This window comes from Austrofundulus limnaeus, unplaced genomic scaffold, assembly GCF_001266775.1.
Source record: "Austrofundulus limnaeus strain Quisiro unplaced genomic scaffold, Austrofundulus_limnaeus-1.0 Scaffold747, whole genome shotgun sequence".
Lineage (NCBI taxonomy): Eukaryota > Metazoa > Chordata > Actinopteri > Cyprinodontiformes > Rivulidae > Austrofundulus > Austrofundulus limnaeus.
This window is the reverse complement of record NW_013953149.1, coordinates 104,795-108,228: the sequence shown is the minus strand read 5'-3', so window position 1 is coordinate 108,228 and position 3,434 is coordinate 104,795.

The following is a 3,434-nucleotide window of genomic DNA, read 5'->3' as shown; positions in this document are numbered from 1 at the left end:
TGTCACTTCAGTAGAAAACGAAACCAAATATTATTAGTTTTTTTGTCTGCCTCGGGTCTTGGGGGCTGGGTCTTGGGCTCTTCACAGTCACTATCAAATAATCTATTGGAGAAACCTTGGATAGGTATGCATACTCACAACACATAAGGGGGAGTGGGGATGCATTTGTACGTATAATACACACAGGCATGTATGTAGATGTGGGTGAAAATATTAGTATGTCATTATGTATATATATCTGTGCGGTTATTGGTGGGTGTGGAGGTGTGGATGTTAGGGGGGGTCTTGTGGTCTTATTGAGTATATTTCCTACATTTGTAGTTTCAGCTCTTTTCCCTTTTCTTTCTTATCTTCTCACTTAAAAAAGTCACTGATGATGAAAAACACCAATTTCGATACGATCAAAATACTATCTCATCCTAGCACAAAAACATTTTGTCGAAAAATGTACTTTCTTTCGAAACTGACGTGTTTCCATTGAGCAAATTTATTTTTGAAATTCTAATTTGCGCGTTTTTATGGTCAATGGAAATGTAGCTACTTTCACTTTCACCAGAGAGCCTGCAGAAGTCATGGGCGGGCTGTGTGGGGTGGAGGGGAGTGGGTGCGCTCTGCCATGAGGAAGTTCGGCTTAAAGACATGTCCCAGGGGTGTTTCTGGTCCCCAAAGGCGTTTCAGGTCCCCACCTGTCGTTTTGCTCCTCAGCATGGCTGCCTAAAAACGCTTCAGGATTTCTCAAACATGCATGAATGAGTCAAAGCAAGGCTTTGGGCATGTTTATTATGAGAGTATAACATTATAACTAGGGTTGGGTACCGAAACTCGGTTCCAGCATGGCACCGGGGCGAACATCCACGGTAGTACATGGACCGAAACACATCTCTAACTTCGGTGCTTTATTTCGGTGTCTCAAAGAACGCTGTCAATATGCGCCCTCTGGTGTTCACTGTTAATGTGACTGCCTCAACACACAATCTCCATGGACTCTCTTGTACGCGGTTCGACTCGGCTCGGTTTCGGCCCAATGCACCTCTCCAAGCGCACTCCACAGCCATGCTGTCTCAAAACCTCCTCTCCGGTGGTTCGGGTAGAAGCGAGTACAGCATGCTTATGATTTTAACGTCAGCAGAATTCTGCTCATGGATTAACTCTTGGATTGACTGACAGCAAGTTTCCTCCTGGAGAGAGCTACTTTTGTTTAATACGAGCGCGTAGCGTGATACGAAGACATGGTGAAATAAAACTGCCTTTCTGAAAAAAGCAGAACTTGTAAACACTTCCTGGAGAGTGGTGAAGGAGACGAAGCTGGGCAGATCACGGGGGGTTTTTAGCATACTGGCCGCCCACGGTTACACAAACACTTAGCTAAACAGCACCATGATAATAAATAAATAAGTATAAGTGAAGTCCAAATGGTAAGACCACAACGGCTTTTTTATTTTATTTTTATGATTATTTTTAACACAACTGCTGAAGCCACTGCAGACGGTCTGCACATTATCCAACCCATTCTCACTCCCAAGTCGTCACATATTGACGCGTTTCCAAGGTTCCCTCGACGTCCGATTTTGACGCGCAGGGTACCCCCGTCACGTCAGTTACTGACGAGATGGGGCGAAGTCTGTTGTCATATTTTCAGAAAGTGTATAAAATGCGCNTACATAGAATTACTTTAGTTTTTTTTAAGAACTGAATAAAGTTTGAAATAAAATAAATAAATAATAATGTAAACACCTTAAAAAAACGAGGATTTATGTGCATGGATGTTGAACAAACACTTAGCCCCTCAATGAAGGCTGTGGCCCCCTTGATGGCCCCTTACTCAAATAAATCATAGATCCACCACTGCTTTGCATAAAAGTATAGCTCCACCACTGTAGATTAGTAGTTATTAAGTAGTAAGCTATGTTTAGAGGCAACTTGCTAAAATAAAACTTTTTTTTTCTTTTACAAAACTCAGAGTAATTTACATCTTCTGCACTACTTAGCTGTATTGCTCTGATGCACTTTATACAGGGGCTTAGTGGTTCTTCTGTTGCTCATCTCCAGAGGATTAAAATTCCACTTTTAACTGAACATATTTTTCCCATTTTAGCCTCACTCTAATGACTTCTAGTACATTTTGGTCATTATTTTACAATAATTTAATTTGCTTTTAAAATCCCTCTGCGATAATAAATGATTATTTAATGCTTCCTGGCAATCTGGGCTAAGCTAATATTCTTGGAACTTCTCTTATTAACCATTCAAAAGCTTCATAAATGTTTACTGTTGAAGTCTGTTTAAATATTTCAGTTTAATCGTATTTGCTTTTCTTTTCATCTTCTTTTTTTTATAACCACAACTGTTTCTTGTTAAACTGTACTGTATCGACTGAATTCTCTATGTCAGGACAGGACTGTGTTGTGTTCAGTATCACGCAGCTCAGGAACAAGCAGCCTGGCTGGAAATCAAACTGCTGTTTWGCTGAGATTATTGATCACATTAATATGCAACGATTATTTTCTCAGGGTGAATTTGTTGTCTAAATACCATTTTGAAGTTGTGTAATTACAAACAGCTTTGAAGTTGATTCCAGCAAAGAGATTTGACATTTTACGCAACATATTTTTTGAAGGCGTTTTCACTGAAGTATTTATTAGTCAGMACATCAATGAGAGATGTTTCAGACTAAATTATGATTGTAAACTGCTGCTGAATGTTTATTTGTAACATATCATTTGTGTTTTAGCTGGACAGAAATGAAAAAAAAAAACAATGAGGCATTATATTTGTAAAGACAATTTTAGTTTGAAAGAGAAGTCACTCAGTTTGATATGTTTTTAGTTTTTAAAATTACTATGATTGTAAAATCCAAGGAATGTACAGTAACGTTTTTGGATTGATGGTAATTAAGTAAAGTTTTGTGTTTTTTGTGCTTGCAAACAGCAGCAAACTTTACAAGATGGGGTCTGAGAGAAATTCCCTTTCACAAGGATTTATTCAAGGACAAATGCAGAATTGCAGACGTTARTGTTGGCTCATCAACTTGCACATTTTTGTCACAAAGTAAGGTCATCACAAAATCAAATTGGTGAGTAGGGGTGAAGTGGGGATGGTGTGAGCAGTGATCATTCTAACAAGGAGTGTTGCTGTTGATGGGTTCCATGGGTCATCTCGATTACTGCATTTGAGAATGACCTTAAATGACCTTAAAAAGGGACTAACTTTTGTAATTGCCAAATCCTATTATTAAAAGGACTAATAGAACCACAGCCCTGTGATGGACTTGCGACCTGTCCAGGGTGTACCCCGCCCCTCGCACTGTGACTGCTGGATTTGGGCACCAGTGACCCACGCAACTCTGAAAAGGAAGAAGCGTGTACAGAAAATGGATGGATGGATGGATGGATGGATTGATGGATGGATGGATGGATGGATGGATGGATGGATGG